Consider the following 14,792-nt stretch of genomic DNA (forward strand, 5'->3'; position numbering starts at 1 on the left):
TGTGCACGATATCAGAAAGTCGAGCCAAAGTAGCTACCAAGGCACCTCGAGTGTTGCCATACTGTGAACACGCGAGGAGTGTGTGCTCTGCATCTTTTACGACTAACGCAGGCAGCAGCCAGGGGAAGCATGCTTTCCGAGTTTACATAAGATTTGAGCGAGGCATTCAGCCGTATACCCTATGCAGGAGTGCACGCGATCCTACTTGCTTACATGTTCGAGGCGTATCAGCTGCCTTTTGTGGAAGACTGCATGATATTCATGATAACTCTACACATGAACGCACTTTTTTTCCGCGAGCCCTTTCTTACGAATGAGCCCTTTTGCCCGTTCACCGGTGGTTTCTGGTGGGTGGAACGCTCAAAAACCGCTTACGTATTCTCACATCTGTGGGCGAGCTCCTACTATGAGGGAAACGAAAGCCCCAAGACAGAAAAATGCACAGGGACGACACAACGGATTCTCGAACACACCGAAGATTTAGTGAGTTTTAGTGCATCATACGTAAGGAATAGCGTGGTTCTGCGCATGCGCGAAACACAGAGCTCTGAGCACTGCGCAAAACCAGCACGATGTTCCTTACGTACGCAAAGGCGATAGCGTACGATGCACTAGAATTCACTTTAATTTCATACCGGACCGTCGTATGTTTCCGCATGCCTGAACGGGAACAACACTGACCACCAAATAGTAGAAACATTCACCCGCCGTTAGAACAAATTTAAGTGCAAACCCTCAATGCTCCCTTCATAGGACAGTGTCGTCTGCAGAAATATTAGGACATATCACATAATATTTGACAGCGACCAGACATTAATACGTACCTAAACATTCCAGAACATACGGTGCGTTTGCTTAGGGAACAACCACAACGGTACATGGGTTGGACGTAGTGAAAGAGTTCGTGAATGAAAGAAGGAAGTTACTGAAAAAGTTAGCCAGCAGTAGGACTCCAACCCACATCTTCTGGATTACCAGAATTAGTAGGAATTAGTAGGGCTCTATCAATTGAGCTAAGCTAATACACCTCCCCCAACGACTTCCAAGTGTGCGTCATCTGAAGGGACAAACCACATCCACCCTCTCACTCATTCCGCTTTCACTCTTACATGTTTTCTCTCTCTCACACACACACATTCACACCACGGGGGCGACGCATGCGGTGTCTGGTGACGAAGATGAAAATTGATGTTCCGAGGCTGGAACACAGAATAAGGGACAACAACACACAAAACCTCAAGTGCCTAAGAACAATGAATGAAAGAAAGTGGAATGAGTGAGAGAGTGCATATGGTTTGTTCCTTCAGATGGACGCACCCAAGGAAGTCGTTGGGGAGGTGTGTTGGCTTAGCTCAATTGGTAGAGCCCTGGACCGGAGCGGTGATACGGGCCTCCTGGGCTCCCTGTGAGCCGGATGTATTTTTTATTTTTTGTTTAGGAAATAGCAAGCCGGCGTGCCGAGAAGAACTGCAGAATTATGTCGAGTGTGATGCACTGGGCATTTCGGAATCGCCTGTTATACAATTTCACGCTTGTTTGCTCCTTTTGCGAACGATGTAAACGAACGACTGAATTTCGGTGTTCAAAAGGTTCCCAATATAGTTTTATCGAATGCGTGATATGGTTGTGAATATGTCACACTGCTCGAATGGAATGCATTAGAATGGATTTCGAAGTCATATGGAAATTGTGGCGCCATAACTGTGGACCTGGCTAACCCAGCTCTGTTTACACTCCTTGACATTAAAGGCTGGTCCGCATGGTGCGTTTTTCTTCCGTAAAAGCTGAGTTTTCACGCCCAGCGCGAAATTTTGTACGTCGCAGCTGCTCGTAGCGCGTGATTCACTGCATGGTGGTGGTGGTGGTGATGTTGAAAGGGCTCACTGCATGATTCACTGCATCAGAGCAGGTTTGCAATCGCAGCAACCAATCACGGCGCAGCAAGTCACTTCTGATTCCGGTCCAGCATCCCACTTCCTTTTTAGCAATGGCCGCTCTTACGAAGAAGCTGCAGAAGGACATCTCCAAGTAAAACAACTTTCACCCGTCAGGGTCCATTTTACTAAGTGCAAATCAATTACAAAGGAACGCACTCAAAAACAACCATTTCAGGACGGAACAGGAAGGAGAGGAGAATGTTGCCAACACTTCGTAAAGCACATACGCCAAACTTGCTGTGCACGCAGCAGCGGGATTTGCGCCCCATGCTGTTTGACAGGCGTATTTTTTCACGGTGCGTGGCCATGCAGAGTTTTACGCAGGGCGATATTCACAGAAACACGCACCATGCGGGCTGGCACCATGCGGGCTGGCCCTAATGCGGGACCATTATTTTGATCGTTCAGAAATTCGACGCGAATAGCAATGGGTAGGTGCTTTCCTTCTTTTTTTTTTTTCTCCATCGTGTGTGACAGTAGTTGGACGTGTCGGTGAGGGCGAGGGTTACTGAATGTGAAGAAGCTATATTGAGAGTTGCATGAGCGTCACTGGCGCTGTAGCTTCACGCATAAACGTCTCTTCGATTAATCACGTGTTTGTGAACTGACGCGCTCTTCAACTTGACCCCTTCGACCCCTTTCATCAATTTACTGGTAGAATCTGTCCGTTATGCAACACCCCGGTGGGGGTCCCTGTAACGTACTAATAAACGAAATTAATGCTACGGTGTCCTTAATGCACATACCCCATGTTTTCTACAATGCGCGTCATATAGCTGTTTTTAGAACGCGCTGTATTACATTTTCTATTTTACCCTCTGTCTCGGTTACAATTAAACTAAGAAAATAAGCTGCGCTTTTTGTGTGGTGCAGCGACGGCCAAGTTTCTATACGTAAAAAACAATGATAAAACAAACATTAACCAATGCATATTCTTAGGTGGTGCCGTGGTGGGATTATCACAGATCATAGCAAGCCACATATGAGTATACATCTCTACCTGTATCGCTTGGACCACTGCGCTGTTGTAGTAGTAATAGAGAGTTTTAGGAAAACATAGAAGTTTTACGATATATTTTCCGAAAACATGATAAGCCAATTGTGTAATTCATTTGGAGTGGGTGACATCACGTTGCTGATATCTGATTGAGTGACAGCGATACGGAATCGGAAGGGGCTTTCGATTTCCTAAAACTCCCTAATGGGCTAACCTTTTTACGATAAAGGCGCAACGTTGCGGTATTGAGACGCTGCAACGCTGCACCCTGTCAGGCGTTGTACGGTTGTCATTGTACCCTGTCAGGCGACCCATAAGGACTCCCAACGCGTGCCACATTGTGCTGTCAAACTAAACAGTTCCTGTTTCATTCGTATTTCACGTGTATCACACAAATTGTCTATCGACAGCCCTTCCTATAATAGCCGTCATTTGTGAAACGCCAATTAGCTGCCAGTGTCAACGCTGACACTTACTCGATATTAACGCGTGTACTGAGCACAATCTCCTCCTAGTCAGTTGTCTGCGTAAACAATGGGTGTACGCTCGCAGGTATGTAGGATGTCACAATGAACGTTTCACTAGAATATCGGATGAGCGAAGCGTGAAAGCAGATAGCTGCAACGTCCGTGTTATGGTTTCATCCTTTCAACGAACGCGTGACATGGACATTTATTAGCTCGACGTTCGCGAATGTGTTTGCGTTGAATAGATGCAGTGACACCTGCTAAACGTAGAATGAAAAAAAAGCTATGTTTCATTTTCAATGCATCTTTTCGTGATGATATAGGACAGATAAGACTGCCACATATGCCAAGCCGCCAGTGGAAATGTATTTGATTTGAATGTTGTGACAACCGTAACAGTATGTTGCGATTCACACAGTGTTTGACTCTCTGCTTGACGGTCGCTTTTCGTGTTCTTACAACTTTTCTTCTCTTTGCCTCTTTTGCCTTCTTTTGAACTGTTCTTCTTGCCGCCATTCCCCTTCTCACTGGCCTCGGTGGCTCAGTCGGTAGCGTGTTCGCCCTCTGATCCCGAGATCGCGGGTTCGAACCCGGCCGAGAACGCCAGCAACTTGGTGGCAGGGTACAAGTTGCTTATGCACGCCGTCTTCCACGAGGGACGTTAAATACGGGGTGCCGTGTGATGAGCTTTCATCTCATGTAAAAGAACCCTCAGGTGGGCAAAAGCAATCCACAGACCGACCGCTGTGGCGTCGCTCATGATCTCAGTTGTCTCGCGACGTAAACCCCCAATTATTATTATTATATTCCCCTTCTCGTTTTTTTTTTTTTTTCTCTTTGTGCTCTACGTAGATGATGGGGTAGCCAGCCCGATTTAGTCGTGACTCTCCTCCCCATTTTTTTCTTGTATCCATCACCGTCTGATTTTCAACTTGCCTTGGTTTTATATTGCGTCAATCTGTCCATATGGAATGAGGTTCTGCTGGAGGCTTTTGGGAGTAAAGGCCGAAACGCATGGAGCGTTTTGCCCACGTTTTCGGGGCGCGCGCTCAGCGTGCGTGTGACCTCGGTGATGATGATGATGATTCAGGTTTTCCTGGCGCATAAGCGACGAATGCCATAATGCATGTGACCTCGGGAAAACCAGTTTTTCAACGCGCGCGGAAGGTGTTACATCGGAATCTGTCGACGACAGATATTCGTGCGCGTTTGGGCGCGTTTTCCGAGGAGTGGACAGAACGAAGGCCGCCAAGCGGTAGACAAGGTTGCGTACGTATGAGTAGCTCGCATAAATTTTTGGGACCCTATCCGCCGCACTAAATTTACTTCTACATTTCAACGATATCTGGAAGGAATGAACGCAGAAACTGTAGGAAGGAAGAGCATCGGCACATCCTAACACACGTTTGTGGTCGACGAATATAGGAAATTGACGCGCGCCACTCGTTCTGTTGCCGTCCCATTCGTTCCGGGTGATCGTCTCGCGGGAGCTTCTTTGCCGCGTGTGCAAGGCCATGGCGTGCGCGCGACGTTTTGACGCTGGGAAGACGTCCCACGCGTTTCGTGCTTAACGCACAAGGACGCAAGTAGACGACGGTTAAACGCACACGAAGCTCCACACTACAAACATCTCGTTGTGAGCCTGGGGAGCACTGCTTAGGAGATACAGTTTGCGTCTATAACATCCGCCTACTTGTGTCCATGCATGTCAGCTACAAAACACTCGGTCGTGATAAGTATCCAACAAGCCCATATGGGTGTTTTAACAAGACGTGCGGTTACCCTGTTGTACGCTCTTTCGACGCGGGGGATAACTATACACTTTGAAGGACGATTCAAGAAAGAATTAAAAGTCGAACGCTCGGGAATCGACTCCGCGCAATGTTGAATGCATGTTCGCACCTTATGTTTGCTGATTACACAACTGAGACCATGTCTAGACTTACAAATTAGCTTTTGTTGCGCAAGCCTGCGTACACTGCACACTTTAGTCATTGTGTCGAGTTAATAGCAGAGTGTCGCTGATGAGTAGGGTCGGGTCTTCGGACTTATTCGAAAACATACGCTGGCAAAATTTCAAGCAATTCGGATTTATTTGAAGAACTCCGCTTTTAGGGGTTCGGTATCCGAGAGCATCAGCAACAACAGCCATTGCCTGTCGGCGGGGTTCGTTTCCTCCTGTGTCGGGATTGCCTCGCATCGCGGGATACGAGCTCCGCGATATGAAAGACATGACTTTATTTACGCAAAGCAACATATTTCACTTAATGAGGCATCCGTGCGTCCATCCTTGTACCTCAACATTAGGGTCACTTCTGTCACTTCAGTCTATCGTCGCGCCCACTAATCGCAGGAATGTGTTGGGATGAACGGCGTACTCCGTAAGTACTCGAGTGCCACTAATACGGAAACGACGTACCTGTATAGTTGACAATCCTATAGGTTGTATGCGGTACGCTTGTAATGAACTCAACTTCACTGTGAGCGCGTCATCAGCATAAGGCACTGTTTCCTTAGTTAAAAGAACCTGCTGGGGTACCCCACCGGCCACCGCCAGTACCGCCACCCACTCAAACGCCGCCCGCCTGCGCACTGCTGAAAAGGCCCAAAAAGGCCGAAACAGCTGTCCAGTTCTGGTGTGGCGACGTTTGGGACTTGTAAACACGTGTTGTACCTGCAGCCAAAGAGCTTCGGCTACCTTTTTTTCCTGCTGAAGTAAGTGCGTCGAGAGCTATGGTTGTATTCATTTACTCTCTCATTTACTCATTTACGCTCATTTACTCTCTGTGTTCTATGAATCTATTGTTCGTACGCGTATCCTAACAGAAATAAAAGCTCGAAAACTGCGAGCGCGTGCAAGTACACATTTTTGAAGTTTGATCCTATACCCTGTACGGCAGTTTAATGTACTAACCTACTGGGCTGTTTATTTCCAGTTGGGAACGGCTGGAAATGCCTGTAATATATTTTGAGGAAATTCCTGCTGCGCGTTCCTGGCTGTATCGATCGCGAGATGCTCTGCACGCCTGATTAAGCGGAAGCTCTTATGTCCAGCGAAACTGTTATCGATTTATTTTGGGAGTGAATACTCCAGTAACGTGGAATATTCTCTCCTGCTCGGTTTAACAGAGGTCGAAGAAAATATGCAGAAGTGTGCAATCTACTGCGGGTTCCCATCGGCTGGGTGTATAGTAGGAGGGAGGATGGTATTTCAAATGCAGCAGTCACCACAGTTTTGCAGGTTTCAATCTGACGTGACGTCCAAAAATAGCGCGAAGTTACGGATTAGTGTGGTTTGAAGTTTCTATGCGCAGCAGGATCCCAAGACTTTCCGTTGGATGTACGGCAGGGTCATCTCAAATTGTGTACCTATTATAATGGACAATACTAAACGAAATCCCTTGTGCACAGTCAGTCAAAAACGTTTTTCGAGATTTGTTAAAAAAACGGGTTCTCCCTCCCTCCTCCTCCCCCGCAAAAAAAAGGAATGGACGGTACGTCAGGGTGAATGTTTACCAGCAATGTTCACGTCGTCGACGGTGTTGCGCAGTGTACTATTACCACAGGAGGAGGAGGCCGAGCCGCTTCGTCAACCAAATCTCACGGGCCTTCTTTCTCGGATTAGTTGTAATCACTCGGCACACAGAGGTAGGTCTTCCGATTGCTGTTAAGGAGCTTTATCTTCATAACCACGGACGCCATAAACTGCAAGCGCTGCAGGCTAGGAAATGGATGCCATTGTCCTCGAAGCTTGAGGACTATTTGCGTTGCAACATTATGCCTCGGATATGAGCCTGAGTTAACATCGAAAGGGCTGCCAGGCTGACGTACGCCAAATGATTCAGTTTCATGAATCATAAATAGACACAGACATTGGAGTGCATGTGCTGGTGAAAGGGCTCACCATTGTCGGCCTCACAGTGGTGGGTAATGTCACGACTGGACGCCCTGGAGGAATTTGCGTCCCGGGCCGACCTCTAAGGGAACTGTGCCGACATATGTCTGAAAGCATCCAAGGAAAAACCCAGGAAAAACCCCAGACAGCACAGCCGGCACCGGGATTCCAGCCCGGGTACCTCCCAGTCTCAACGTGGCATGGGCAGCACGCTAACCACTGAGCCACGCGAGCTGGTGGTGGGCATGTGCCCTTTCGCCTATACGACTGCGATTGCGTGATTAGTCTGAGAAAGTATGTGGATTAACCTGCACGTTTTTTGCGCACCGAGGATTAATTGTGAGTGGGATGCTTAGAGTTCCCGTCACCCTCTCAGAAAGAGCCTTGGAAAGGAAACTTCCCGGCTGACAGTAGGTTTATTTGCTGATAACACTCTTGCCTAAAGTGCTGTTGCTGTGCTGGAGACATGGTGCGATTACTACCGCCCTCGCCAATTGTGACATCATCCGTTATCGGTGGGTCGACGGCCATGACAACGAAAAGGGATACGCTCACACGCGGACCCGCAGATGTGAGAATAAACGAGATCAACACAACAATTGAACCTCTGTATGCAATAAGGGGATAAGTCGAAAAATCCCAAACAGAGAAAAGGGGCCTGATCCGATTGTGCGTCCCATTGACATACATGTATTTCCCAATTCTTACCATCCTGTAGCGGGCCAATAGATTGCCATAGGGTCCTAAATTTTCTTTGGCAGGTACATACTTGTTTGAAGCTGTCATTGCAGCAAAAATAGCGAAAAGGGGATAAATTGAGTTATCCCCTTATTTTATACAGAGGTTCAATTGGTTGCGCAACATTAACAAACATGCGACAAGACTTTATTTTGATGAGAATTTAATGCGCTTCTCATTGAAGATACACAATGAGAAGCGCTACCTGCGTTCCAACGTTAATTCAAGCTCCGACAAGGGCGATCAACCCGGACGTCGTCAGGACCTCACGAGACCGACGTATTTCATCAGGCCGCAGACGGTTGTGGGGACGGACTCTGCAGATGACTTCAGCGGTGACGTACATTCCGGCTCTCCTGGCCCGTGCTTTCGTTTGCCGGTTCTATCGATCTCCCCTCGCACCGATACTCGCTCCTTGTTCACTAACCAGGTTCGATGTGGACTACGGCTGAGAGCTTATACTGTCCCACTTGGAGGATCAGTCCTAGCAGTTCGGGTGCCGGCATGCTGCAGGAGTGTGTTAATACGCCAAGCCATGCTGGATGCGGACACTGAATTTTAGCTGTGAGTCTGCCTTGTGCAGCAAGAATGAGCTGTGGTCAGCACGTATACATTGCCGTCTGCACATTCACTGTTAACGACCTAAACAGATTTTTCATGTCTAGCTCGGAGTACGCCACAAGTCGCTTCGTTGACAATAGATGCGCTATAACCGCTGTCTCATCCGCAGCTCCGTTAGCTGGTATCCCTTTTATCCAAGAATCAACTGAATTAATATGTCATGCCCTACATACGTTGAGGATTTTTGTTATTACTGGAGCCTTACGTCCACTTCCCATGAATGATGTTACGGCTCGGAAACCTGTCTTCGAATTCCAGTATGTGACCCATTGCGCAGGCTGACGTATTACAGCATATCCAGCTGTGGAGCTACCATTGCCGTGCTGTCAATTATGTTCTGTCGGGCTCGGCGTGCCGTTGCGTCTCTGCCGTGCTCTGATATCACATATGCAGACGCAAATACGGACGCTGCTGTCGACTGATCGGTGAGGATTGCTGTCTTAATTTGGTATACTTCCCTTCTATATGTGGTATTTTCCATTTCTCCCGTCCCTTTCTATGCTTCCTTTTCCCCAGTTCGGCTACAGCTTGACTTCACTGCGATACCTTACGGTGGTGCAGGAGCGAAGAGCCTGTTTCCTTCTTTCTTCCCCATCCCCTTCGCCCCTCTCTAATCTTCTTTGTACCCTGTCGTGTTTTGGTGTCTTATTCTTGGTACTCTCCATCATCAGCACTGAAGATGCTAGTGCATCCTTTCGGAGTCAGGCACGGTCTCGGAAAGGCGAGGGAGCTTAAGTGTCCACGGAGGATACAGGGCCGTCCGTTGGTGGCAGCTTTATTTTTGGTAATGCGGTGTGACGGCAAGCGATCTCTTTAGATAATTGAGAGCCCTGATATATCACCTTCGCTGCAAGTGGGTGCTTGCGATACTGGGTGCATAGATGAACACAATCGCGTACCGTTTCTTGCGACTTTAGTACATCTAGAGAAAGCGCTGTGACCCCTGCTGCGATTCGAGCCTTCGAAGTGGTGCAACGTACATGTGCGTATGGACGTTGAGCTTTGTCGGCACATACTTTTGGAGGCCTGTAGCTGACTAGACGCCACGCGCTGTTTTTTTTTATTTATTTTATTTAACAATACTGCGGGCCTATCCCAGGCCCAAGCAGGTACACTCTATGTATACTGTAATGCTCAATTAAGACACTTCAAACAACCTGTAAATATCAAACGGAACACTTTGAAAGAAAAATAAACTCTAAATTATAAGAAGACAGCCCGCAACTACCAACTCAAACAACCTATAAGACCATGCATTTCGACCTATGAGACCTATAGAGACCATGCCTATGAATACAAAGTTTGTAGTTGATGAACAACGTCGTCAACAGATCCAGCGGACACAATACCCGACCGGGGGTGGGGGGTGCATTGCATTCCTGAATGCGGCAAAGAAAAATACTTGAAAATATCAGTGGATGCTTTGTAACGTAGGACTGCTTTTGAATGACTGAGTCTCATTGACTGGCGCACAGGTGGGTGGAGATAAGGCGTAGGATCAATACCTACACAACCAGTCTACATTACAGTACAATTCTTCGTCTTACTCGCGATGATAGCGAGTGGGGTATTCCTGGCTTATGTCGTGGCGCGTGTCCTCTAAGTTGGACAAACTGCCGCGCTTGAAGGCGGTGTTACAATTGCTGCTGCGCTAACCCAGGTTTGTCGTAACCGTAGGCTTCGATTTTTCCTGTGTTCTTTATGCCACATTATCCATGATAGGCCATTTCACTTTTCCTGTATGCTGCAGACGCCCCTCGTGAGATGGAGGCGCGCCGTCCAGATTTAGAAGTGTTCCGTCTTGGACCCGGACTTTATGATGAGAGCGATAGGACCTGCGCATCTCCCATCTCCCGGAGATATTGACGTTTTCTTTGCCACACCGTCCTCGAAGCTTCGTGCAGCGCCCTTCTTGGGACCACGTCGACCTTTGCCTAAGGCCGCGTTAGTTATAGTGATCTGTCATTTCTAAAGACGCTCCTTTCTGATAATTACAATTTGGTTGCTGCTTTATTTGTCTCCATTGTGGGGTGTAAGGACGTATTGCGTTTTGATATCGGGGGATGTAGGTCATTTCCTTTTCTCAGTTCTTACGTGCAGAGCTCTACGTTAGCTATATCTCCTTATGGATATGCTCGCCATACATGCATTGGTGTGTTTCGCGCCTTTACGAACTGTTACACACCACACGCGTTACACCAAAACGAGTTCACAAAGGTGTTCACACCACCAGCGGCTTCCCACCCCAGCTTGCCACAAAATAAAAGAAATAAAAAACGGACAAAAGGAAGGATAACGAAACAAGAAAATACATGGACACGCTCGCACACAAACTCACAGAGCATGGATGTGAATCAGAGAGGAAAGAAATGAAGTAACAATGAGCATAGAATTGGAAATCAAGAAGCAACACCAACAAACATAAGGAAAAATATTTCCAGTAGCAGTTGACATTTGCTGGGGAACATATACATATACAACACACCCCTTCTACGCATGGTGTAGACCATCCTTCGCACGGGAAGCAACTTAAGAAGTGAGGACGTGTAGACTTAGTCATTTGGGAACAAATAATAGGCTTCCAGATGTCACTATCCAACCTAATTAGAATGTCACTGTATTACCGACTATGCTTTTTAATTAACTGTTTAGCTGAGATGATATCGTCACCGCCACAAATTAATGTGATCCCACACGTTGCGGAAGAGAAGGTATACAAAACGCTGAAGGTATAAACGTAATCGAGAAGTACCTTATTATACCCTCAGCTGCCGCCGCCCTTCTCCACCGCCTACGACTCAATGTTGCCCGTACACCCTCACTTCCCTTCAAGATGGGTCGGCTAAATTCACCAAACTGTAATGTCTGTGGAGTGGAAGCGGACATCCCACACCAACTCCTGTATTGCCAGCAGCACCTTCAACATAGGGACACCCTCCGCAGCCGTCTGCTCCAGATTGGCTGTAACGACTTTTCGTTGGCCGCTCTTCTTGGCCCCGTCTTGCACCCCAACCAGTGGGCTGTCACTGCCGCTCTCCTCGGTTTTCTTCGAGTGTCAGGACTCGTGAACTGCATGTAACGTTGTGCTATTGTTTATTCTCTTCTTTCTTTTTGTTTCTCTTTTCTTTTCCTTTCTTTTTGTTTCTCTTTCCTTTTCCTTTCTTTTTGTTTCTTGTTTTCTTTCCCTTTCCTTTCTTTTTGTTGCTTTTTGTTTTTCTTTCCTTCCTCTGTTTCGATTCCCCCTTTTTCTTTTTCCTTCCTTTTCTTTTTCGTTTTCCCTTCCCCCTTTTTTTCTTTTTTTTTCGGAATAGCAAGCCGGCTCTTTGCCTGGCTAACCTTTCCTTTCTTTTTTTCTTAATAAACATATCCCCCCCCCCCTCAGCTGCCGTGGAAGGTACAGCCTCAGTGATCTATACCTTACACATGGGGGGGGGGATATGTTTATTAAGAAAAAAAGGAAGGAAAGGAAAAGAAAAGAGAAACAAAAGGAAAGAAAGGAGAAAACAAAGAAAGAAAAGAGGAACAACAAGAAAGAAAAGAGAAACAGAAAGAAAGAAAAGAGAAACAGAAAGTAGAGAATAAACACTAGCACAACGTTACATGCAGTTCACGAGTCCTGAGACTCGGAGAAAACCGAGGAGAGCGGCAGTGACAGCCCACTGGTTTGGGTGCAAGACGGGGCCAAGAAGAGCGGCCAACGAAAAGTCATTAAAGCCAATCTGGAGCAGACGGCAACGGAGGGTGTCCCTATGTTGAAGGTGCTGCTGGCAATACAGGAGTTGGTGTGGGATGTCCGCTTCCACTCCACAGACATTACTGTTTGGTGAATTTAGCCGACCCATCTTGAAGAGAAGTGAGGGTGTACGGGCAACATTGAGTCGTAGGCGGTGGAGAAGGGATTCTTCTTTACGGCTGCGGTGGCAAGTGATGACGAACTCCATCAATGGGTCGATAGACCGTAGGAATGAGTTGTAAGTCGTTGTTTCGGCCTTACGCATGGTTTAAACAGGGTATAAACAGCGATATAACGAAGTAACGATGTAACGAAGTATAAACGTGGTACTTTAGACCTCATTTATATATTTTTACACCTTTTATATACCTTTTCTTCTAAGAGTGTACAAGTTAAGTTATAGCTAACTTTTCTCATAGCTTGCAAAATTTGTCGTCCTATGAATGAACATGCCAAATTGTTGCGTACTGAGACAGTTGATACAACAGGCGCAACGTGATAATAACACATGCATATGAGGGAAGTTTCCAATTACACGAAGTACCAGGGATCACGACAACTAAGAAGAGACGCATTACACTAAAACCATCGTCATGGTTCTTAAATATGAGTTAGGATCGTACTCTTCCTGTTCGCATGTGCCAGGGCCGCTCTGAAAACAGCATCTAACGAAGGGTGACCAAACTATTTTCATATCACCACTCCTTAGGGATCAAACCAAATTCGGACGGCGCTGCTGAGTGTTGTTATGTTTCGTTAAATACATCATATCTCAATGCTGCGTAAAGTTATTTCCTCAATCGCTTCTTCTTCAATTGTTTTTATGTTGAGAAGCGGCGCCTGGGAATATTGCAGCAAGCGTTAAAACTATATTAAATGCCCTGTTAATTACACCACAAGCTATCTCATGGCCTGAATTAAGGCTTGGCGTTATGTATAGTTTCGTATGCGGTGACAGGATGCCCATTTCGCAATGCCGATGCATCGATTTCTGTCTTATCCCCTATATTAATTACCCGTTCTGTTGCCTTTTACAGCATTGCTGCCTTTGTCTTTCTTTTTCTCCTCTAGGAGTGTCTTCTCTGGTTGAACTGAAACGTCATCCGCGCAAAAAGCTAACTAAATGCGCGGCATAAAATAATACGCACGGCGGGAAAATGTGTCAGTGTTAAAGAGCGTTCAAATGTGTAGATGAGGGCAACTAATGAAGCGGATGTTTTGCAAACTACATGTAGTTGCATATGTTTCTGTTCATTAGAGCTGTTTTCGTACAACAAACGTTCAAAGCAGTGGTCTTGAGTGATGTACTCGTATATCGGTGACTCCATCTCAACTCAGGCAGGGTGGTCCGGACACTATCACCGATTTCCTTATACATATATAAATATATGTTGTACCGCAACATGCATACACAATGCAAATATTTTGGCTCTACGTGTTGTGGTCCACCAGAAAAAAAAGAAAAAGAAATTGACTCGGCGGCAGAGCTTTCTGAGGGAGCGACTTTGACATTTTGTTCCTCGCTATCGGACGCTCCCAAACTATAGATTTTCTTTGTGCAATATGCCAGGTACAGTGGCTTTCCACGTGCGTAAACAGCACGGGTGAATTCTGTTTCGATCTTGAATTAAAAATCGCCAAAGTTGCAACACAATTCATATTTTGCTCATATTCGTCTTTGTGCTGTTCTCCTCCTATGCACGCAATCGAGATATATGAGGTACCGGCGTGTAGGTCAAAGCGTGCTCTTTAAATTGATGTCAAATTTGCATGCCTATACCTTGTGCCCTTTCGGCAAGGCGCTGTAGAGCACAGCTATGCTCTCAAAAATTGGGTTTATTGGACTCTCGTTTCTCAGAAACCCTACCACCGATATTCTTCATATATTGTAGTTATATAGCCTAGGCCATGACCTACATGTGTCCGCAAAACGAAAGGTTCCGTTGCACCACAACTGGGGATAGAGTGCAACAAACATGGAGTGCGGACCACACGATGTACATCTCGACCGGGAGAACCACGCCAGAGAAAAAATGGCTAAGAAGGAAGCGAGCTGGTGAAGATGATGCATAATGTAAAATCCCGAGACTAGGAAACATGAAGGGACAGACACAACACGAAGTCTCAAACACAGCTGAAAATTTTATTTCACATTTTCAGCTATGTTTGAGACTTCGTGTTGTGTCTTCGTGTTCCCTAGTCTCGAGGTTTTACATTATGCACGCCAGAGAGTTAACAGGATTAGTGGCGTCTGCTATTGCCGACGTCTCCGGCCTTGAATAACAGAACTCAGGATGCAGACCTACCGCAAATCCCGTCCTAGCAGTATATTTTGAGCCTTTCTGACTCGTTTTTCCCACAGTCGAATCTCAATGCCGTTCACGTGAAGTTCAGCGACGTTCTG

This window comes from Ornithodoros turicata, chromosome 2 (assembly GCF_037126465.1).
Source record: "Ornithodoros turicata isolate Travis chromosome 2, ASM3712646v1, whole genome shotgun sequence".
Lineage (NCBI taxonomy): Eukaryota > Metazoa > Arthropoda > Arachnida > Ixodida > Argasidae > Ornithodoros > Ornithodoros turicata.